Source organism: Procambarus clarkii, chromosome 44 (genome assembly GCF_040958095.1).
Source record: "Procambarus clarkii isolate CNS0578487 chromosome 44, FALCON_Pclarkii_2.0, whole genome shotgun sequence".
NCBI classification, from domain to species: domain Eukaryota; kingdom Metazoa; phylum Arthropoda; class Malacostraca; order Decapoda; family Cambaridae; genus Procambarus; species Procambarus clarkii.
Window position 1 is genome coordinate 30,574,482 of NC_091193.1, and position 23,913 is coordinate 30,598,394.

A 23,913-nucleotide genomic window follows, 5' to 3' on the forward strand; every position below is an offset into this window, starting at 1 on the left:
CTTACAGCAGCCTGGTCTGAGCCATCTGGTCTTACAGCAGCCTGGTCTGAGCCATCTGCTCTTACAGCAGCCTGGTCTGAGCCATCTACTCTTACAGCAGCCTGGTCTGAGCCATCTACTCTTACAGCAGCCTGGTCTGAGCCATCTACTCTTACAGCAGCCTGGTCTGAGCCATCTACTCTTACAGCAGCCTGGTCTGAGCCATCTGCTCTTACAGCAGCCTGGTCTGAGCCATCTGCTCTTACAGCAGCCTGGTCTGAGCCATCTACTCTTACAGCAGCCTGGTCTGAGCCATCTACTCTTACAGCAGCCTGGTCTGAGCCATCTGCTCTTACAGCAGCCTGGTCTGAGCCATCTACTCTTACAGCAGCCTGGTCTGAGCCATCTACTCTTACAGCAGCCTGGTCTGAGCCATCTACTCTTACAGCAGCCTGGTCTGAGCCATCTGCTCTTACAGCAGCCTGGTCTGAGCCATCTACTCTTACAGCAGCCTGGTCTGAGCCATCTACTCTTACAGCAGCCTGGTCTGAGCCATCTGCTCTTACAGCAGCCTGGTCTGAGCCGTCTGCTCTTACAGCAGCCTGGTCTGAGCCATCTACTCTTACAGCAGCCTGGTCTGAGCCATCTACTCTTACAGCAGCCTGGTCTGAGCCATCTACTCTTACAGCAGCCTGGTCTGAGCCATCTACTCTTACAGCAGCCTGGTCTGAGCCATCTGCTCTTACAGCAGCCTGGTCTGAGCCGTCTGCTCTTACAGCAGCCTGGTCTGAGCCATCCTTGTCAGGCTAATTCAGTAAATCCAGTATAAAATTGTTAAGTCTCCTCTTGAAGGATTTTATTATTTTAGCACTTTTTCTGGGGGAAGTCCCTTCGGCTCCCTGGAGCTATCCCAAGCTGATATGAATGTGTTAGACCCTGGCATCAGTCAAGCAAATGGAGTTCTAGGACTACTGGGGACCATGAGCTAAAACCTGGACCCCTCAGAGAGGCATGAGGAGTAATGGCTTATAGAAACCCCCCGTATGGTTGGAAGCATTTTATGTCTGCCATCAACCAGGTATCAACCAGGTATCAACCAGGTCAGGCACCCAGAAAGGTAGGCACCCCAAAATAAACCCTACCTGGTTAATATTGCTACTGAAAGCCAAACTGTTGGACAGAACTCCCACAACAAAAAAACGAATAAACGAGCCTGACGTCACAATCGTCGCCGTGCCTCCGTCTGCGCAGCTGCCCTCTCCACAGGAGGAGGAAGGGAAAGCCCCAGACCCCTATGCCAACTATTCAAACCCATAGTTCTGTGGCTGATGTGAGACATGGCGATTGTGCGACTTTGGCTCCAGACTCTATTCAGTGCTGTGCTTTGTGCTGTGGTCTTGTCCTTTGGTGGTGTGCGAGCCAGGAGTATTTTCACCAGTACTCGGGCTGCATGTGCCTAAGGGTTACCTTCCCTAGGTGCCCTGTAAGTACTGCCCTTGTGGCTTGGGGTTATCTTCCACAAGTTGATTGGGGGCTACCTACACTGAGGTCTTTTACTGCTCGGTAATTGCCCGCCCTTGGGGCCAACTGGGTGTTTCATGCACCACTGTTTGTCTCTGGGGAGGAGGTAGCGTCGTCACTGGTAGGGACGCAAGGTACTGTGCAGCTGTTCTTCAACTGATATAATGGCCGGCTCTGTTCTGCCTGGGTATGTTGAATTCATACAGGGTTTTTCTTTTGTTTTTGTTTTCTGCCCGATGGAGGGTCTGCCCTTCGTGCAGTTACCACTTACTGTGTATGTATGTATGTGTATATATATATACTGTGTATATATATATATATATATGTATATACTGTGTGTGTGTATATATATATATATATATATATATATATATATATATATATATATATATATATATATATATATATATATATATATATATATATATATATATATACACATATATATATACACATATATATATATACACACATACATACATACATATACATATACATATACATATATATATATACATACAGTGGTACCTCGGAATGCGAGTGTCCCTGTATGCGAGTTTTTCGGAAGACGAGCAGGATTTACTCCAAAAATATGTCTCGGAAGGCGAGGGTTACCTCGGGACGCGAGTTTGTTGATACGTGTACAGGCTGACTGGCGCGTGGTGGCATGGCGATCGCGCCTCAGTTTACCAGTGTCTCGTGTCCAGTGACTATCCCACCTGAATTCTTCACAAGGATTTACAGTTTTTTGTCGGTTTTTTTGGCCATTTGAGCATAAAAGTTGTCATTATATATCTTGCCATGGGTCTCAAGAAAGCCATTGGTAAGGTTCAACCTAAGAAAATAGCTGTGAGTAGAGGCAGTAGAGGATGTCCCTTCTTGATTAAGAAAATGTGTGAAGTATGGGAAGAACTGCAAAGTTTTGTTGAAAAAAACTCACCCAGATAAAGCTGTAGCAGGCCGTTGCATTGACCTTTTAAATGATAATGTGATGTCTTACTACAGACAAGTGTTAAAATGTAAGGAAAAACAAGTGTCATTAGACAAATTCTTAGTAAAACAAGCAAGTCCTAGTGGTATGCAGGCAAAATGTGCCAGATGTGTGCATACCAGTGAAGTCCTCACTGCCTGATGTTATAATGGAAGGGGACTCCCCTTCCAAACAGTAACTCCTCTCTTCCTCCCACCTCCTCACCATCTTCCATATGCCTACAGCATTCAACAGCAAGGTAAGTAATAACTTGAACATAGTTTTGTAGGTTTATTTAGATGAATTAGGTATAAAAATTTAGTTTGATGTGGGGTTTTTGGGGTAGTCAGGAACGGATTAATTCATTTCCCTTTATTTCTTATGGGGAAATTAGCTTCGGAATGCGAGTTTTCGGAATACGAGGCGTCTCCAGGAACCAATTAAACTCTTAAACTGAGGTATTGTTTAAACTTTAAACTCTTAAACTTAAACACACACACACACACACACACACACACACACACACACACACACACACACACACACGCACGCACGCACGCACGCACGCACGCACGCGCGGACATGCAGATTTGTGAACCTCATTCTGGAGACATTCTTGTATCAACACATAAAGCAAGCCACAAGAATGAGGGAAGGAGATATACCGTCAGTACTGGATCTAGTATTCACCAGGAAAGAAGAAGAGATTTTTGACATCCAGTACCTTCCTCCCTTGGGAAAGAGTGATCTCGTCCTGTTAGACATTAAATATGCTTTAAGATATCATCTAGAAGAAAATGGGGACATTGAAACAGTTGATAAACTCGATTTAAAGAGAGGCAACTATGGGGAACTTCGAAATTTTTTTAATGAGTGTAATTGGACAGAATTGTTGCTAGGCAGGGAAGTAAATGAAATGTATGCCAAATTTTTAAAACTATACGAGGAAGGCACACAAACATTCATACCAAAACAGAGATGCAGGACCAGAAAACAGGATTGGTTCGACAGAAATTGTGAGAGGGCAAGAGACCAAAAGACACAAAAATGGAATCAGTATAGGAAGAGGCCAAACCCCCAAACATACCAGCGATACAAAGATGCGAGAAACAATTATACAGCAGTAAGGAGAGAGGCAGAAAGAAATTTTGAAAAAGGGATAGCAGATAAATGTAAAACAGAACCGGGCCTATTCTACAAATTCATAAACAACAAATTGCAGGTAAAGGATAATATCCAGAGGTTGAAAATGGGAAACAGATTCACGGAAAATGAAAAGGAAATGTGTGAAACATTAAATGAAAAGTTCCAAAGTGTGTTTGTACAAAATGAAATCTTCAGAGAACCAGACACAATAAGAATTCCAGAGAACAACATAGAGCGGATAGAGGTGTCTAGAGTTGAAGTGGAAAATATGCTAAAGGAGCTCGGGAGGAACAAAGCAGCTGGCCCAGATGGCGTTTCACCATGGGTTCTGAGAGAATGTGCATCTGAGCTCAGCATTCCACTTCACCTGATCTTTCAGGCATCCCTGTGTACAGGAATCGTAGCAGACGTGTGGAAACAGGCTAACATAGTTCCAATCTACAAAAGTGGCAGCAGGGAAGACCCCCTCAATTATAGACCTGTATCATTGACAAGTGTAATAGTGAAAGTATTGGAAAAGCTAATCAAAACTAAATGGGTAGAACACCTGGAGAGAAATGATATAATATCAGACAGACAGTATGGTTTTCGATCAGGAAGATCCTGTGTATCGAATTTACTCAGTTTCTACGATCGGGCCACAGAGATATTACAGGAAAGAGATGGCTGGGTTGACTGCATCTATCTGGACCTAAAAAAGGCTTTCGACAGAGTTCCACATAAGAGGTTGTTCTGGAAACTGGAAAATATTGGAGGGGTGACAGGTAAGCTTCTATCATGGATGAAAAATTTTCTGACTGATAGAAAAATGAGGGCAGTAATCAGAGGCAATGTATCGGAATGGAGAAATGTCACAAGTGGAGTACCACAGGGTTCAGTTCTTGCACCAGTGATGTTTATTGTGTACATAAATGATCTACCAGTTGGTATACAGAATTATATGAACATGTTTGCTGATGATGCTAAGATAATAGGAAGGATAAGAAATTTAGATGACTGTCATGCCCTTCAAGAAGACCTGGACAAAATAAGTATATGGAGCACCACTTGGCAAATGGAATTTAATGTTAATAAATGTCATGTTATGGAATGTGGAATAGGAGAACATAGACCCCATACAACCTATATATTATGTGAGAAATCTTTAAAGAATTCTGATAAAGAAAGAGATCTAGGAGTGGTTCTAGATAGAAAACTATCACCTGAGGACCACATAAAGAATATTGTGCAAGGAGCCTATGCTATGCTTTCTAACTTCAGAATTGCATTTAAATACATGGATGGCGATATACTAAAGAAATTGTTCATGACTTTTGTTAGGCCAAAGCTAGAATATGCAGCTGTTGTGTGGTGCCCATATCTTAAGAAGCACATCAACAAACTGGAAAAGGTGCAAAGACATGCTACTAAGTGGCTCCCAGAACTGAAGGGCAAGAGCTACGAGGAGAGGTTAGAAGCATTAAATATGCCAAAACTAGAAGACAGAAGAAAAAGAGGTGATATGATCACTACGTACAAAATAGTAACAGGACTTGATAAAATCGACAGGGAAGACTTCCTGAGACCTGGAACTTCAAGAACAAGAGGTCATAGATTTAAACTAGCTAAACACAGATGCCGAAGAAATATAAGAAAATTCACCTTCGCAAATAGAGTGGTAGACGGTTGGAACAAGTTAAGTGAGAAGGTGGTGGAGGCCAAGACCGTCAGTAGTTTCAAAGCGTTATATGACAAAGAGTGCTGGGAAGACGGGACACCACGAGCGTAGCTCTCATCCTGTAACTACACTTAGGTAATTACACACTCTCACACACTCACTTACACTCTCTCTCTCTCTCTCTCTCTCTCTCTCTGCGTGTGTGTGTGGGGTCCTCCTGTGTGGTATATATATATTAACTTGGTCCTCCACTACGTCCCCATGTTTGTACACATCCCAGGGTTTCAGCTTTTAGCAGTTTGTTTGGTAGTTTTGGGTGCTAGTTACCAGTACCTTGCCTGAGGCTTCCTTCAGCAGAGTGTGTAAGGGCTCTGGAAAACCCCACTGGGGCTCAGTTATTCAATGGATGCATCCCCTTGGTCCCATCTCACTTCGTGTAAGTTTGAGGGTTACTCTGTCCCCTTGTCTCAGGGTGACAATCACCGGTTCTGTCTCCGTCATGCTGCCTGTTTGGTCGGTGACACCTTCGACCCGGAGTCTTGTGAGTAGTGTTCCTTGCCTGTACTCCGATTCACCCAGTCCTCTGATCTTGACGTTCAGATGCAGGCAGCTTTGGCATTGCATGCGCTTCATAGGTTGCTGCAGCGCACTAGGTTGATTGCTCACCTGGATGCCCGGAGTCTGCCCCGTTTTGGTTATAGGGACCTGACTTGGGAGTGTTAGTCGCTTCGACTTTAGTTCCGTCCGCACTGCCTTGTCCTTCTCCTGCTGTTGTTCGTCCTGTTCCTTTCGCCCTGCTTCTCGCTCCAAAACATCTGAGGGGTTTCAGAGTCAGGGCAGGGTTTAGCTTGTGGTGAGACTCGAGCAGTTTCCAGGGATGCCCCATCCAGTGTGGTAACGGAGGCATTCGAGCCAACTCCTTCATCTGGTGCTTCTGGGTCTGACCAGTGGGCTTCCTTCATTCCAACTTTTGGAGGACGGCTTGGCACCGAGTCAAATGTGAAGGTTCCCGGGGTGGGGGGAGGAACTGACTTAGGGGGCTTGGGGGTCCCTTTGACCCCGCTTGGCTCTTTGTACCCTCTGAGCGGGGCTTGTTGTTCCAGGACATGGGGTTTTCTTATTGTACGAATTTCCTCCTTGTACGAATTTCCTCCTTGTACGAATTTCCTCCTTGTACGAATTTGATATGGCGTTTGCCCCTCTCCGGGTTCGGTTCCGGGTTCCCTTGGGTACTTCTGTTCCATCCTTCCAAAGGTTTTCGACCTCCCGCATCCCGCCTCATGAGGTGCAGAAGGCCTTTGCGGCTTAATTCCTGCACGACTTGGATTATGCCTCGATAATGGATCCTGCCTCTTTCGAGTTTGGTTCTTCTTTTCCTTATTGGGTGCATTACGAGGTTCCTGAGTCGTCCTGGTTGGCAGACAGTCCTATCATTTCATTGAGGGAGTGGCATACGTTCTGTCGGTCCTGCACGCTTGAGTGGCAGGAAGCCCTTACAGTTGTACAGGTTTACCTGGGGTGTGAGTTTGAGCGCCTCAGTGCATGCTTGTTTGCCCCTGCTCTTCCTTGGAATGTTGGGCTTGTACAGCTTCATGTGCAGGTTCCCTCCCTTTTGGCTGCCCTGGTTGCTGAGGATTTGCGAGCCTGTAGCCATTTGGCTTCGGTCTTGCGTTTCTTTTCCCCTTATCAAGCGGTCTTCGGACTGGCTTGCAGAGGACGTGGAGGCGCTTGGTGCTGATCGGGGGTCTGGTGCGTTGTTCTTGGCAGGGCGGGCATTGGCTGCCCTATTGAAGCTGTGTGCACTGATCCTGTGGGAGGCGGTGTCTCAATTCTTTGCTTCTTGTCTCGCGTGCTAGCAGGCGGTGCTTGCTCAATCCGTGGAATCCGCTCTAGCCCTGGCTTTTAGGTTCTCTACGCCTTTTTGTCCTTTGCTATTTGCAGAGTCTGCAGTGGTGCAGTATCAGCAAGCAGCTTCTTCAAGTTGTTGTCCTATGTTAGACATGGTGGTTCTCTGGGGGGGACCCATGGTAGGTCTTCCTGGAAAGATCATGCTAGGGCTTGGGGTTCCTTCCTTTGTGGTAGGCCAGTGGTGCCAGGTTCAGAGTCGGCGCAGCTTCTGGAACTGACAATGATTGGTCGGTGCAGCGATCGCTCTGCTCGTAGGTCGGCTTCGCGTAAGGGGCAGTGGCCCTTTTGTGGTTTGTCCCATTGACGGGGCGATTATTGGGGTAAGGGGCTCGTGCTGTTTGCCCACGCCTGGTCTCACAATTTTTGGGCATTTTGGGTTGTTTCTTGCAGCCTGCAGTGGCGTTGGGTGAGCCCTCCTCCTTCGAGGGGATCAGGACTGGCAGGCCAGGCCTCCTCTCTTGCATTCTGTCGGGTCATCTTAGAGTGGGTTCTCTTGGGGGTGGTCGAAACGACTTCTTCCCTCAGGTGGGTTTCCCGCCTGTTTCCAGTTCCGAAACAGGACTGTGCAGACCTGCGGTTCATTTTGTACTTGTCCTGTCTGAACCCCTGGGTCTATTACCCCTCCTTTCAGATGACTTCTCTGTCCCAGGTCCATGTTCTCTTGGAGCCGGGGGCTTGGATGGTGTCCCTGGACCTCTTGAGTTGTGTACCATTCTGATTTATCTGGGGTTCAGGGACTGGCTCGGTTTTATTGTCTGCTTTCCATGGATTTGGTTCTTTCCCAGCTCGCTGGGTTTGGATTCCTGGTGAAGTGAAAGAAATCCCATCTGGGTTCCTCTCGGGTTCGGTCATGGCTGGGGTCTTGTTTGGGACTCTCGGACTGCTTCCTTGTCTCTCCCTCCAGAGGCTCTGCTTCGGCTTCGGTCCTGCCTTCGCCCGTTTCTGGGGGGGGCTTCCAGGTCACAAGGCGGTTGCTCGAGGGTTTATGTGGGAACCTAAACTTTGCCATGATGGTTTACCTGCTGGGTCGGGTTTGCCTTCGTTGGCTGTTCTGGTTTCTTCGGAGACGTTCCTTCCGCTCCTCTTGCGATCGCTGGATTCGGCCTCTAGTGGCCTTGTGTCAGTTGCTGCGATGCTGCCACTTTTTCGAGATTCAGTGTCTTGGCGCTTACCCGAGCCCTTGCTCGATGTGTTTACGGACACGTCGTCTCTTGGCTAAGGCTTTGTGACCAGTGCTCACCAGGCCGGCTAGGGACTGTGGGGTCTGTCCTTCCATTGGGTTCACAGTACAATGTGGAAGTTCGTGGCTGTGTGGATGTTACTTTGGAGTGTTCGGGTCGCTCGTGGATTGACGATTCGGCTCCATTCAGACTGCTGCCCGGTGGTTCCTTGCCTGAACAGTGGGGGTTCGATGCAGTTCTTTGCTCTTTAGGGCTGGTTGCTTCAGGTGACTCGTTTGCTGAGTTCCCGGGTTTGGCTTTCCTAGCCGTTCACGTTTGGGGGGTGGGGGGTGGGGAGGTTTCCAATGTCATGTCGGATGGCCATTCTCAGTTCATTCCCCTGTCCACGGAATGGACAGTCAACACCAACTCGTTCAGTTGGCTCTGCTGGACGTACTGGCCTCCGGAAGTGGACCTCTTTGCGTCGGTGTGGTCAAGGCGTCTCCCGGTATATGTGGCACCCTTCCCGACTGCGAGGTCATTGGGGTCAATGCCTTCAGGCAGGACTGGTCAAGGTGGGGTTGCCTGTACCTCTTCCCCCTGGTTCCGCTGTTGCTCCAGGTCCTAGCTCGCTTGGAGACTTACCAAGGGAGAGTTGTCCTTCTGGCCCCTTGGTGGCAGGCCCAGCCTTGGTTTCAGACGCTGCTTGCTTGGTGTCTGAACTCGAGGGTCTTCCCGCAGCTCCACCTCTTTCTGCAGATCGGTCCTGTCCGTTATGGGACTGATTTGATCTTCTCCTCGAGTCTTCGTGTCTGGTCTTTCTGACTCGAGTCTTATTATCACTTGTGTGGCGAGCAGGTGGCTTCGTTGATGGTGTCCCACCTGCGTAAATCATCTCGGCAGCAGTCTGAAGTTTCCTGGCGGTCCTTCTGTTATTTCTTATCCCTTCATAGTTTTACTTCTGTGGCATTCCTTCTTTTATTTCTTATCACTTTGTAAGTTTACTTCTGTCACTTGTAGGGTTGTCTTGTCCTTTCGTGGTTGTTCCAGGACTGTCATCTGCTAAATACTGTCACCTCCTATCGTGTAGCGCTGGCAGAGCTGCTGCAGCTTGTGTTTGGTATTGATGGTACTTCTGCTTCGTTGCACAAGCTCTCTCTTGTGTTGTTTCACCTCTGACCTGCTCATGTGCTGTCTGAGCTGTCCTGGTCTTTGGATTTGGTGCTCTCCTTTCTCTCTCCTAGGTTTGTAGTTCCCCAATCAGTTCGAGACTGTTTTTCCAAGGCTCTTTTCCTGTTGCCATTGGCCTCTGGGGGTCGGGTAGGGGAGCTTCATGCTCTCTTCTGGCGCAGGGGTTTCTGCTCTTTTGGTCCTGGTGGTAGGTTTGTTCGCTGACAGCCGTCTCCTTCTTTTCTGGTAAAGAATGAGACTGGTGCTTTCTAGAGGGGTCCTTGGGTGGTTGGTGTTTGGTTGGTTAGGCAGGGGGTGCATCATGTGCTGTGTCTGCAGTTATCTGTGGGCCATGGCCTCGGTGGCCGGGGACGTGCTTTGGGTTGACTTGGTTTCCCTTCTTCCCTGTTCCAGGGTTCAGGTCTCCCAGGTCATCCGCAGGTTTATTCGGTCCAGCCAGCCTGCGGTCTATCCTCGTGCCCACGATGTTCATAAGTTTGCTGCGTTAGGTGCCGTCTTCGGTAACTTGTCTTGGGGTTACGTTCGGGCACAGGGTTTTGGAGGTCGAACAGGGTCTTGGCCCTCTTGCTACCTTGTCAGTGTTCCTGGACCAAGTTGGGCCTGTGTCACATTGGGTCGCCAGTTGCAGCCAGTTATCACAACTTCGCGTTGAGGAGTGAGGGCCAACCGCCTCCTGGATAAGTCCCTCTTGTATTATCTTTGGGTAACTCCATTAGCTCCAGGGAGCCAATGGGGTTCAGCCCCCTCCCCCAGAAAACCAGCATTGAATATATTTAAACACCATTTTCTGGGTGAGACCCCAGAGACTCGCGGGCAACCCTCATTTCCTCCGTCTGGTCATTATAATTTTTTTGCGTGTTTTGACATCCACATCTAAACTGGGATGTAGATGGCTGGTCCATGCAGGGGTTTGGGGCTCCCCTTCCCCATCCCAGGGGAAGAGGAGGGGGGGGGGGGGGGTTGCACAGACAGCGACGTGGTGACATCATGCTCATTTTCATTTGGGAGTTTTGTTTACAAGTTTGGCTTTCAGTAGTAATATTTTAACCAGAATAGGGGTTTTGTTTTGGGGCGCTTACCTTTCTGGGTGCCTGACCCAGTTGATGGTAGACATAGAATGCTTCCAACCACACGCGGGTTTCTATAGGCCATTGCTCCTCGTGCCTCTCTGAGGGGGGGGGGGGGGATTATCTTGAGGTTATCTTGAGATGATTTTGGGGCTTTTAGTGTCCCCACAGCCTTGTCCTCTACCAGGCCTCCACCCCCAGGAAGCAGCTAGTGACAGCTGACTAACACCCAGGTACCTATTTTACTGCTAGGTAACAGGGGCATAGGGTGAAAGAAACTCTGCCCATTGTTTCTCGCCGGCGCCCGGGATCGACCCTGGGACCACAGGATCACAAGTCCAGCGTGCTGTCCGCTTGGCCGACCGGGGAGGAGCCAGGTTCTGGCTTGTGGTCCTCGGAATGCCTAGAACTCCATGCGTCAGGGTCTAATACATTCATATCAGCCCGGATAGCTCCGGGAAGTCTCCGGGTCTCGCCCAGAAAATGGCGTTTCATTACATTCAATGCTTTTTTTTCTGTATATTGTGACTACATTAGCTGTCATCCAACTTTCCAGTAGGTCTCCTGTTTCCAGTGAGCTATTATATACCATAGAGAGTGGCACACTTAGTGCTTCTGTACCTTCCTTTAGTATCCATGGTGAGATTCTGTCAGGCCTTTGTCACGTCCAGCTCCAACTGACACCTTTTGACCTCATCACTGGTGATGTCAAATTCCTCCAAGGTTGCTTAGTTTGCCTCCTCATTTAGTGCAGGGGCTTCTCCTTTTTCTATTGTGAAGACCTCCTGGAACCTCTTGTCGAGTTCTTCACACACCACCTTGTTGCTCTCTGTGTATCTGTTCTCCACTTTTCTCAGTTTCATCACTTGTTCCTTCACTGCTGTTTTCCTCCCAATGTGGCTGTTGAGCAGTTTAAGTTGGCTTTTAACTTTACTCGCGATGTCATTTTCATACTGCCTCTCTGCTTCTCTCCTCACTCTGAGGTACTCATTTCTGGCCCTTTGGAATCTCTCCCTGCTCTCTGGTGTTCTCTTATTCCTGTAGTTTCTCCATGTTCTTGTATGCAATTACTTTGCTACCGTACATGCCTGATTGAACCATGGATTCTTCTGTTGCTTTTCATTTTTTTTCTTTTGGGCCGGGATAAACCTGTCTGTAGCTTCCTGGCACAGTCCATTATATCCTGTACAGTCTTTTCTCTGAGTTCTGTTTCCCATGGTATTCCCATTAGGAAGTTCCTCATCTCGTCATATTTTCCTCTTCGGTAATTTAGTGTTTTTCCTTCCAATCCCATCCTTGGATAGGTTATCCCTACCTCTTCCAGATACTGAAATGTCAATACACTGTTGTCACTCATTCCCATGGGGGGTTTCAAATTTGACTTCCCTTATTTCTTACTCATTCTAGGTGAATATCAGGTCGAGTCTAGCTGGTTCGTCATTGCCTCTCATTCTTGTGTGGGTCCCTTGACATGTTGACTCAGAAAGTTCCTTGTTGCCACTTCCAAGAGTTTGGTTCTCCATGTTTCTGCACCTCCATGTGGGTCCCCATTCTCCTAGTCTATCTTTCCATGGTTGAAATCGCTCATGATTAACCCTTAAACGGCGCAAAGCATACACGTATTTAGGGAGGAACTGTCACGAAACAGCGCACTACATACATTTATGTATTAGGGTCTCATGCACGATTTTAAATGCCCTGTGAGGGATAGGGGCAGCTATAGTCCAACCACGGTCGATAGTAAACAGACGCCATCTTGGAAAAAACCTCCAAGACCCCCCCCCCCTGACTGTGATAAAAATGTTCAGGATTGTGATAATAGCAGGATTGTGGCGATAATTAGCACTGTGCATAGTATGGTGGGAGGAGTAATTTTGGTGGGGAGGGAGTAATCTTGGTCATCGTCGGCTGACTGTTGTGTGGCCACTCGTTTATTGTCTGCTCTCACTATACCAGCTTAGTGGTTTGTTATGGTGAACACAAATGTAGATAAGTATATTTAACATGTGTATTTGTGTAATAACAGCAAAAGGAGTATGTTGGTAGTAGCCATTTTGGTGAGGGAGGTAGCATCGTGTGCATAACTTGTTATCCTGTGTAGGCTGGCTGCTATGCTCTTTGGGCACCATACCAGCTTAGTTGTACAGTTATGGTGAACAAAACATGTAGATACTAATATATAGCATCTGTATATAGTGATTAGAAACAAAAGCAGTATGGTGGGGTGAGGAGTGTTGGCGAGTGAAGTGAGGGAGAGGAGGAGGTGGCATTTGCTGGCTAGTGTATGGCGGCCACTACTCGTCGTTATGACTTGCCATACCAACTTAGTGGTTCATTATGGTGAACAAAACATGTAGGTACTTATATATAATCTGTGTATGTAGTGTAAGTACAGCAAAACTATTTGTTGTTTAATGAACATAATTAAATCGCTAATATGCACACCATACTTCTGAGTATAGTGATAATTCACACATTTTATTATATAAATATATATATCACACTTTACAGTAAGTGTGATATATTGTGACATTAAGGGAGGAGTTACTATCACAGTAAGGGAGGTTGAGCCAGTGAGGGAGGGAGGGATAGACAGTAAGGGAGGTTGAGACAGGGAGGAAAAGACAGTAAGGGAGGAAGAGACAGTAAGGGCAGGTGAGCCAGTGAGGGAGGGAGAGACAGTAAGGAAGGTTGAGCCAGTGAGGGAGGGAGAGACAGTAAGGGAGGTTGAGCCAGTGAGGAAGGGAGAGACAGTAAGGGAGGTTGAGCCAGTGAGGGAGGGAGAGACAGTAAGGAAGGTTGAGCCAGTGAGGGAGGGAGAGACAGTAAGGGAGGTTGAGCCAGTGAGGGAGGGAGAGACAGTAAGGAAGGTTGAGCCAGTGAGGGAGGGAGAGACAGTAAGGAAGGTTGAGCCAGTGAGGGAGGGAGAGACAGTAAGGGAGGTTGAGCCAGTGAGGGAGGGAGAGACAGTAAGGAAGGTTGAGCCAGTGAGGGAGGGAGAGACAGTAAGGGAGGTTGAGCCAGTGAGGGAGGGAGAGACAGTAAGGGAGGTTGAACCAGTGAGGGAGGTTGAGCCAGTGAGGGAGGGAGAGACAGTAAGGGAGGTTGAGCCAGTGAGGGAGGGAGAGACAGTAAGGGAGGTTGAGCCAGTGAGGGAGGGAGAGACAGTAAGGAACGTTGAGCCAGTGAGGGAGGGAGAGACAGTAAGGGAGGTTGAACCAGTGAGGGAGGTTGAGCCAGTGAGGGAGGGAGAGACAGTAAGGGAGGTTGAGCCAGTGAGGGAGGGAGAGACAGTAAGGGAGGTTGAGCCAGTGAGGGAGGGAGAGACAGTAAGGGAGGTTGAGCCAGTAAGGGAGGGAGAGACAGTAAGGGAGGTTGAGCCAGTGAGGGAGGGAGAGACAGTAAGGGAGGTTGAGCCAGTGAGGGAGGGAGAGACAGTAAGGGAGGTTGAGCCAGTGAGGGAGGGAGAGACAGTGAGGGAGGTTGAGCCAGTGAGGGAGGGAGAGACAGTAAGGGAGGTTGAGCCAGTGAGGGAGGGAGAGACAGTAAGGGAGGTTGAGCCAGTGAGGGAGGGAGAGACAGTAAGGGAGGTTGAGCCAGTAAGGGAGGTTGAGCCAGTGAGGGAGGGAGAGACAGTAAGGGAGGTTGAGCCAGTGAGGGAGGGAGAGACAGTAAGGGAGGTTGAGCCAGTGAGGGAGGGAGAGACAGTAAGGGAGGTTGAGCCAGTGAGGGAGGGAGAGACAGTAAGGGAGGTTGAGCCAGTGAGGGAGGGAGAGGCAGTAAGGGAGGTTGAGCCAGTGAGTGAGGGAGAGACAGTAAGGGAGGTTGAGCCAGTGAGGGAGGGAGAGACAGTAAGGGAGGTTGAGCCAGTGAGGGAGGGAGAGACAGTAAGGGAGGTTGTGCCAGTGAGGGAGGGAGAGACAGTAAGGGAGGTTGAGCCAGTGAGGGAGAGACAGTAAGGGAGGTTGAGCCAGTGAGGGAGAGACAGTAAGGGAGGTTGAGCCAGTGAGGGAGGGAGGGAGAGACAGTAAGGGAGGTTGAGCCAGTGAGGGAGGGAGGGAGAGACAGTAAGGGAGGTTGAGCCAGTGAGGGAGGGAGAGACCATAAGGGAGGTTGAGCCAGTGAGTGAGGGAGGGAGAGACAGTAAGGGAGGTTGAGCCAGTGAGGGAGGGAGAGACAGTAAGGGAGGTTGAGCCAGTGAGGGAGGGAGAGACAGTAAGGGAGGTTGAGCCAGTGAGGGAGAGACAGTAAGGGAGGTTGAGCCAGTGAGGGAGGGAGAGACAGTAAGGGAGGTTGTGCCAGTGAGGGAGGGAGAGACAGTAAGGGAGGTTGAGCCAGTGAGTGAGGGAGAGACAGTAAGGGAGGTTGTGCCAGTGAGGGAGGGAGAGACAGTAAGGGAGGTTGAGCCAGTGAGGGAGAGACAGTAAGGGAGGTTGAGCCAGTGAGGGAGGGAGAGACAGTAAGGGAGGTTGAGCCAGTGAGGGAGGGAGAGACAGTAAGGGTGGTCGAGCCAGTGAGGGAGGGAGAGACAGTAAGGGAGGGTGAGCCAGTGAGGGAGGGAGAGACAGTAAGGGAGGTTGAGCCAGTGAGGGAGGGAGAGACAGTAAGGAAGGTTGAGACAGTGAGGGAGGGAGAGACAGTAAGGGAGGTTGAGCCAGTGAGGGAGGGAGAGACAGTAAGGGAGGTCGAGCCAGTGAGGGAGGGAGAGACAGTAAGGGAGGTTGAGCCAGTGAGGGAGGGAGAGACAGTAAGGGAGGTTGAGCCAGTGAGTGAGGGAGAGACAGTAAGGGAGGTTGTGCCAGTGAGGGAGGGAGAGACAGTAAGGGAGGTTGAGCCAGTGAGGGAGAGACAGTAAGGGAGGTTGAGCCAGTGAGGGAGGGAGAGACAGTAAGGGAGGTTGTGCCAGTGAGGGAGGGAGAGACAGTAAGGGAGGTTGAGCCAGTGAGTGAGGGAGAGACAGTAAGGGAGGTTGAGCCAGTGAGGGAGGGAGAGTCAGTAAGGGAGGTTGAGCCAGTGAGGGAGGGAGAGACCATAAGGGAGGTTGAGCCAGTGAGTGAGGGAGGGAGAGACAGTAAGGGAGGTTGAGCCAGTGAGTGAGGGAGGGAGAGACAGTAAGGGAGGTTGAGCCAGTGAGGGAGGGAGAGACAGTAAGGGAGGTTGTGCCAGTGAGTGAGGGAGAGACAGTAACGAAGGTTGTGCCAGTGAGGGAGGGAGAGACAGTAAGGGAGGTTGTGCCAGTGAGGGAGGGAGAGACAGTAAGGGAGGTTGTGCCAGTGAGGGAGGGAGAGACAGTAAGGGAGGTTGTGCCAGTGAGGGAGGGAGAGACAGTAAGGAAGGTTGAGCCAGTGAGGGAGGGAGAGACAGTAAGGGAGGTTGAGCCAGTGAGGGAGGGAGAGACAGTAAGGGAGGTTGAGCCAGTGAGGGAGGGAGAGACAGTAAGGAAGGTTGAGCCAGTGAGGGAGGGAGAGACAGTAAGGGAGGTTGAGCCAGTGAGGGAGGGAGAGACAGTAAGGGAGGTTGAGCCAGTGAGGGAGGGAGAGACAGTAAGGGAGGTTGAGCCAGTGAGGGAGGGAGAGACAGTAAGGGAGGTTGAGCCAGTGAGGGAGGGAGAGACCATAAGGGAGGTTGAGCCAGTGAGTGAGGGAGGGAGAGACAGTAAGGGAGGTTGAGCCAGTGAGGGAGGGAGAGACAGTGAGGGAGGGAGAGACAGTAAGGGAGGTTGAGCCAGTGAGGGAGGGAGAGACAGTGAGGGAGGGAGAGACAGTAAGGGAGGAAGAGACAGTGAGGGAGGGAGAGACAGTGAGGGAGGGAGAGACAGTGAGGGAGGGAGAGACAGTAAGTGAGGGTGAGCCAGTGAGGGAGGGAGAGACAGTGAGGGAGGGAGAGACAGTAAGTGAGGGTGAGACAGTGAGGGAGAGACAGTAAGGGAGGTTGAGCCAGTGAGGGAGGGAGAGACAGTAAGTGAGGGTGAGCCAGTGAGGGAGAGACAGTAAGGGAGGTTGAGCCAGTGAGGGAGGGAGAGACAGTAAGTGAGGGTGAGCCAGTGAGGGAGAGACAGTAAGGGAGGTTGAGCCAGTGAGGGAGGGAGAGACAGTAAGTGAGGGAGAGACAGTAAGGGAGGTTGAGCCAGTGAGGGAGGGAGAGACAGTAAGGGAGGGTGAGCCAGTGAGGGAGGGAGAGACAGTAAGGGAGGTTGAGCCAGTGAGTGAGGGAGGGAGAGACAGTAAGGGAGGTTGAGCCAGTGAGGGAGGGAGAGACAGTAAGGGAGGTCGAGCCAGTGAGGGAGGGAGAGACAGTAAGGGAGGTTGAGCCAGTGAGGGAGGGAGAGACAGTAAGGGAGGTTGAGCCAGTGAGTGAGGGAGAGACAGTAAGGGAGGTTGTGCCAGTGAGGGAGGGAGAGACAGTAAGGGAGGTTGAGCCAGTGAGGGAGAGACAGTAAGGGAGGTTGAGCCAGTGAGGGAGGGAGAGACAGTAAGGGAGGTTGTGCCAGTGAGGGAGGGAGAGACAGTAAGGGAGGTTGAGCCAGTGAGTGAGGGAGAGACAGTAAGGGAGGTTGAGCCAGTGAGGGAGGGAGAGTCAGTAAGGGAGGTTGAGCCAGTGAGGGAGGGAGAGACCATAAGGGAGGTTGAGCCAGTGAGTGAGGGAGGGAGAGACAGTAAGGGAGGTTGAGCCAGTGAGTGAGGGAGGGAGAGACAGTAAGGGAGGTTGAGCCAGTGAGGGAGGGAGAGACAGTAAGGGAGGTTGTGCCAGTGAGTGAGGGAGAGACAGTAACGAAGGTTGTGCCAGTGAGGGAGGGAGAGACAGTAAGGGAGGTTGTGCCAGTGAGGGAGGGAGAGACAGTAAGGGAGGTTGTGCCAGTGAGGGAGGGAGAGACAGTAAGGGAGGTTGTGCCAGTGAGGGAGGGAGAGACAGTAAGGAAGGTTGAGCCAGTGAGGGAGGGAGAGACAGTAAGGGAGGTTGAGCCAGTGAGGGAGGGAGAGACAGTAAGGGAGGTTGAGCCAGTGAGGGAGGGAGAGACAGTAAGGAAGGTTGAGCCAGTGAGGGAGGGAGAGACAGTAAGGGAGGTTGAGCCAGTGAGGGAGGGAGAGACAGTAAGGGAGGTTGAGCCAGTGAGGGAGGGAGAGACAGTAAGGGAGGTTGAGCCAGTGAGGGAGGGAGAGACAGTAAGGGAGGTTGAGCCAGTGAGGGAGGGAGAGACCATAAGGGAGGTTGAGCCAGTGAGTGAGGGAGGGAGAGACAGTAAGGGAGGTTGAGCCAGTGAGGGAGGGAGAGACAGTGAGGGAGGGAGAGACAGTAAGGGAGGTTGAGCCAGTGAGGGAGGGAGAGACAGTGAGGGAGGGAGAGACAGTAAGGGAGGAAGAGACAGTGAGGGAGGGAGAGACAGTGAGGGAGGGAGAGACAGTGAGGGAGGGAGAGACAGTAAGTGAGGGTGAGCCAGTGAGGGAGGGAGAGACAGTGAGGGAGGGAGAGACAGTAAGTGAGGGTGAGACAGTGAGGGAGAGACAGTAAGGGAGGTTGAGCCAGTGAGGGAGGGAGAGACAGTAAGTGAGGGTGAGCCAGTGAGGGAGAGACAGTAAGGGAGGTTGAGCCAGTGAGGGAGGGAGAGACAGTAAGTGAGGGTGAGCCAGTGAGGGAGAGACAGTAAGGGAGGTTGAGCCAGTGAGGGAGGGAGAGACAGTAAGTGAGGGAGAGACAGTAAGGGAGGTTGAGCCAGTGAGGGAGGGAGAGACAGTAAGGGAGGGTGAGCCAGTGAGGGAGGGAGAGACAGTAAGGGAGGTTGAGCCAGTGAGTGAGGGAGGGAGAGACAGTAAGGGAGGTTGAGCCAGTGAGGGAGGGAGAGACAGTAAGGGAGGTTGAGCCAGAGAGGGAGAGACAGGAAGGGAGGCAGAGACAGTAAGGGAGGTTGAGCCAGTGAGGGAGGGAGAGACAGTAAGGGAGGTTGAGCCAGTGAGGGAGAGACAGGAAGGGAGGCAGACAGTAAGGGAGGTTGAGCCAGTGAGGGAGGGAGAGACAGTAAGGAAGGTTGAGCCAGTGAGGGAGGGAGAGACAGTAAGGGAGGTTGAGCCAGTGAGGGAGGGAGAGACAGTAAGGGAGGTTGAGCCAGTGAGGGAGGGAGAGACAGTAAGGGAGGTTGAGCCAGTGAGGGAGGGAGAGACAGTAAGGGAGGTTGAGCCAGTGAGGGAGGGAGAGACAGTAAGGGAGGTTGAGCCAGTGAGGGAGAGACAGGAAGGGAGGCAGAGACAGTAAGGGAGGTTGAGCCAGTGAGGGAGGGAGAGACAGTAAGGGAGGTTGAGCCAGTGAGGGAGGGAGAGACAGTAAGGGAGGTTGAGCCAGTGAGGGAGGGAGAGACAGTAAGGGAGGTTGAGCCAGTGAGGGAGGGAGAGACAGTAAGGGAGGTTGAGCCAGTGAGGGAGGGAGAGACAGTAAGGGAGGTTGAGCCAGTGAGGGAGGGAGAGACAGTGAGGGAGGGAGAGACAGTAAGGGAGGTTGAGCCAGTGAGGGAGGGAGAGACAGTAAGGAAGGTTGAGCCAGTGAGGGAGGTTGAGCCAGTGAGGGAGGTTGAGCCAGTGAGGGAGGGAGAGACAGTAAGGGAGGTTGAGCCAGTGAGGGAGGTTGAGACAGTAAGGGAGGTTGAGCCAGTGAGGGAGGGAGAGACAGTAAGGGAGGTTGAGCCAGTGAGGGAGGGAGAGACAGTAAGGGAGGTTGAGCCAGTGAGGGAAGGAGAGACAGTAAGGGAGGTTGAGCCAGTGAGGGAGGGAGAGACAGTAAGGGAGGTTGAGCCAGTGAGGGAGGGAGAGACAGTAAGGAAGGTTGAGCCAGTGAGGGAGGGAGGGAGAGACAGTAAGGGAGGTTGAGCCAGTGAGGGAGGGAGAGACAGTAAGGGAGGTTGAGCCAGTGAGGGAAGGAGAGACAGTAAGGGAGGTTGAGCCAGTGAGGGAGGGAGAGACAGTAAGGGAGGTTGAGCCAGTGAGGGAGGGAGAGACAGTAAGGAAGGTTGAGCCAGTGAAGGAGGGAGAGACAGTAAGGGAGGTTGAGCCAGTGAGGGAGGGAGTGACAGTAAGGGAGGTTGAGCCAGTGAGGGAGGGAGAGACAGTAAGGGAGGTTGAGCCAGTGAAGGAGGGAGAGACAGTAAGGGAGGTTGAGCCAGTGAAGGAGGGAGGGAGAGACAGTAAGGGAGGTTGAGCCAGTGAGGGAGGGAGAGACAGTAAGGAAGGTTGAGCCAGTGAAGGAGGGAGTGACAGTAAGGGAGGTTGAGCCAGTGAGGGAGGGAGAGACAGTAAGGGAGGTTGAGCCAGTGAGGGAGGGAGGGAGAGACAGTAAGGGAGGTTGAGCCAGTGAGGGAGGGAGAGACAGTAAGGGAGGTTGAGCCAGTGAAGGAGGGAGAGACAGTAAGGGAGGTTGAGCCAGTGAGGGAGGGAGTGACAGTAAGGGAGGTTGAGCCAGTGAAGGAGGGAGAGACAGTAAGGGAGGTTGAGCCAGTGAGGGAGGGAGAGACAGTAAGGGAGGTTGAGCCAGTGAAGGAGGGAGGGGGAGACAGTAAGGAAGGTTGAGCCAGTGAGGGAGGGAGAGACAGTAAGGAAGGTTGAGCCAGTGAGGGAGGGAGAGACAGTAAGGGAGGTTGAACCAGTGAGGGAGGGAGAGACAGTAAGGGAGGTTGAACCAGTGAGGGAGGGAGAGACAGTAAGGGAGGTTGAGCCAGTGAAGGAGGGAGAGACAGTAAGGGAGGTTGAACCAGTGAGGGAGGGAGAGACAGTAAGGGAGGTTGAGCCAGTGAAGGAGGGAGGGAGAGACAGTAAGGGAGGTTGAGCCAGTGAGGGAGGGAGAGACAGTAAGGAAGGTTGAGCCAGTGAGGGAGGGAGTGACAGTAAGGGAGGTTGAGCCAGTGAGGGAGGGAGAAACAGTAAGGAAGGTTGAGCCAGTGAGGGAGAGACAGTAAGGGAGGTTGAGCCAGTGAGGGAGAGACAGTAAGGGAGGTTGCTATACCGATGATGATACTTTTCAAAACGCTAGTGCTCTCTAGAGTGGAGTACTGCTGCACAATGACAGCCCCTTTCAAAGCTGGAGAAATTGCTGACCTAGAGAGCGTGCAGAGATCCTTTACTGCTAGAATCCACTCAGTAAAACATCTAAATTACTGGGACCGACTAAAGAGCCTAAATCTGTACTCCCTTGAGCGCAGGCGGGAGAGATACATAATAATTTACACGTGGAAAATATTAGAGGGGCTGGTCCCAAACCTGCACACAGAAATAACATCACATGAGACCAGAAGACATGGCAGGATGTGCAGAATACCCCCGTTGAAAAGCAGAGGTGCAACTGGTACTCTGAGAGAGAACTCTATCAACATCAGAGGCCCGAGACTGTTCAACACGCTTCCACTACACATAAGGGGCATAACTGGCAAACCCCTCACAGTGTTCAAGAGAGAACTGGATAAGCACCTCCAAAGGATACCTGATCAACCAGGCTGTGACTCATACGTCAGGCTGCGAGCAGCCGCGTCTAACAGCCTGGTTGATCAGTCCGGCAACCAGGAGGCCTGGTCGACGACCAGGCCGCGGGGACACTAAGCCCCGGAAGCACCTCAAGGTAACCTCAAGGAGGTTGAGCCAGTGAGGGAGGGAGAGACAGTAAGGGAGGTTGAGCCAGTGAGGGAGGGAGAGACAGTAAGGAAGGTTGAGCCAGTGAGGGAGGGAGAGACAGTAAGGGAGGTTGAGCCAGTGAGGGAGGGAGAGACAGTAAGGAAGGTTGAGCCAGTGAAGGAGGGAGAAACAGTAAGGGAGATTGAGCCAGTGAGGGAGGGAGAAACAGTAAGGGAAGGTGAGCCAGTGAGGGAGGGAGAGACAGTAAGGGAGGTTGTGAGCCAGTGAGGGAGGGAGAGACAGTAAGGGATGTTTAGCCAGTGAGGGAGGGAGAAAGAGTAAGGGAGGTTGAGCCAGTGAGGGAGGGAGGGAGAGACAGTAAGGGAGGTTGAGCCAGTGAGGGAGGGAGAGACAGTAAGGGAGGTTGAGCCAGTGAGGGAGGGAGGGAGAGACAGTAAGGGAGGTTGAACCAGTGAGGGAGGGAGAGACAATAAGGGAGATTCAGCCAGTGAGGGAAGGAGGAATATTTCATTGAGAAAAATTTTAATTTCAATATGTCAATGTTAAGGGAATTTAACATCTTCTGTCCCTTATCTGTCCACCCTCACTCATCCTGTTTCATCACCAAAAATGTCTATAAGAAGATTTCACCACATGTAGCTAGCTATTCACACAACCTTTATTTATATCAGATTATTCTAATATACAAACCGCCAGATGCAACGGCTGAGGAATTCACAGAACAGATAAACAAAATAGAGAATAGCCTTGATAATTTGGAAAACCCGATACCTGATATTATCTTCCTAGGTGACTTCAACTTGCCTAGTCTCAGGTGTAGAATAGCAAACAATAATGTTATACCAGGAAATCTATCAGGACCTAACCAACCACAGATTAGAGAACTTCTTAGATTCTGTGACAAATTTTCACTCAATCAGCAGATATCGGAGCCAACGAGAAATGAAAATATTTTAGATCTGGTCTTTACGAACAATGAAGACATTATCAGAGACATTACAATATCAGATACCACATACTCAGATCACAATCTCATTGAAGTGCAAACGACCATCAATACTCAGACTAGACCTACAAGAATCATACAAAACCCAGGAGAGGCAAAGAGAGCAAAAGGCCATCAGTGAAATAGAAAGAAATCCAAAATATTTTTTCTCCTATGCAAAATCAAGATCAAAAACCACATCTAGTATCGGGCCCCTGCGAAAGGGAGATGGAACTTTCACCGATGACAACAAAGAAATGAGCGAGCTACTGAGGACGCAGTACGACTCTGTTTTCAGCGAGCCATTAAACACACTAAAGATTGATAACCCAAATGAATTTTTCATGGATACGATACCAACATCAAATCATATATCAGACGTCACCCTATCCCCACTGGATTTTGAAGAAGCCATAAACAATATGCCTTTGCAATCTGCACCAGGCCCGGATTCTTGGAACTCCATATTCATAAAGAACTGTAAAAAACCACTATCGCAGGCCCTCCACATTCTGTGGAGACAAAGCCTAGATACTGGCGTTATTCCTGATATACTAAAAACAGCAGAGATAGCACCACTTCATAAAGGAGGAAATAAGGCAGAGGCAAAAAATTACAGACCGATAGCGCTAACATCGCACATCATAAAAATTTTTGAGAGAGTGCTAAGAAGTAAAATCACAAAATACATGGAATCACAGCAACTCCATAACCCCGGACAACATGGTTTCAGAACAGGGCGCTCTTACCTGTCGCAGTTGCTGGACCACTATGATATGGCATTAGATGCTATGGAAGACAAACATAACGCGGATGTAATTTACACAGATTTCGCAAAAGCTTTTGATAAATGTGACCATGGTGTTATTGCACATAAAATGCGTTCAAAAGGAATTACCGGAAAAATAGGCAGATGGATCTACAATTTCCTGACCAACAGAACCCAATGTGTAATAGTCAACAAAGTAAAATCCAGCCCATCAACCGTGAAGAGCTCAGTCCCCCAGGGTACTGTGCTTGCTCCAGTACTTTTTCTCATCCTCATTTCGGACATAGACAAGAACACAACCTATAGCACTGTATCATCCTTTGCAGATGACACTAGGATCTTCATGAGAGTAGGCAACATAGAGGACACGGCGAACCTCCAGTCAGATGTAGATCAGGTCTTTCTATGGGCTACAGAAAATAATATGGAGTTTAACGAAGATAAGTTCCAGCTCATGCGCTATGGAAAAAATGAAAATATAAAAACGGAAACCACGTACAAAACTCAGGCAAATCATAACATAGAACGAAAAGGCAATGTAAAGGATCTGGGTGTACTCATGTCGGAAGACCTTACCTTTAAAGAACACAATAAAGTACCCGTCACAACTGCAAGAAAAATGACAGGTTGGATAACAAGAACTTTTCACACTAGAGATGCTATACCGATGATGATACTTTTCAAAACGCTTGTGCTCTCTAGAGTGGAGTACTGCTGCACAATGACAGCACCTTTCAAAGCTGGAGAAATTACTGAACTGGAGAGCGTGCAGAGATCCTTTACTGCTAGAATCCACTCAGTAAAACATCTAAACTATTGGGACCGACTAAAGAGCCTAAAACTGTACTCCCTTGAGCGCAGGCGGGAGAGGTACATAATAATTTACACGTGGAAAATATTAGAGGGGCTGGTCCCAAACCTGCACACAAAAATAACATCACATGAGACCAGAA

At 50.1% G+C, this 23,913-nt stretch overlaps 1 protein-coding gene across 4 annotated transcripts in view; it reads left to right on the forward strand.

The window, feature by feature from the left end:
* Positions 1-23,913, forward strand: part of LOC123745442 (toll-interacting protein) — a 148,294-nt gene that overhangs the window by 78,680 nt on the left and 45,701 nt on the right. The gene's annotated exons all lie outside the window — the stretch shown is intronic.